Genomic DNA, 390 nt, shown 5'->3' with positions numbered 1-390 from the left:
TCATATAATTTGATAACTACGCTTTCCAGATGCTGTATCTCAGATACATTCTCAGCGTGGAATCAATCCTAGCAAAGATTTGTCAATAAATTAAAAAGGAAGACCTGAGGGCAAAATCGAGTATCAAGTCCCAGGGGTCTAAGAGCTTCCTGGTATAAAGCGGTAGGACTTGCCTAACAGTAGATGTACTTTTCATTCAAAAATTTTGTCTGTAGTAATCAGTGCTACCCTCAGCACAGTTACAGACTGTGTGACCCAAAGCCCATCCTGTTTGGGGCATTCTGTTTCAAAGTGTCCTATGTAGTAATAGACCAGTAAACATTAAGGTACGGCACAATGATCTGACTTTAAAAATCATTTTAATCTATTCCTTTTTATAGGTATGATACC

Source organism: Pteropus alecto, unplaced genomic scaffold, assembly GCF_000325575.1.
Source record: "Pteropus alecto unplaced genomic scaffold, ASM32557v1 scaffold22, whole genome shotgun sequence".
Lineage (NCBI taxonomy): Eukaryota > Metazoa > Chordata > Mammalia > Chiroptera > Pteropodidae > Pteropus > Pteropus alecto.
Note: the sequence above shows the minus strand (reverse complement) of the source record.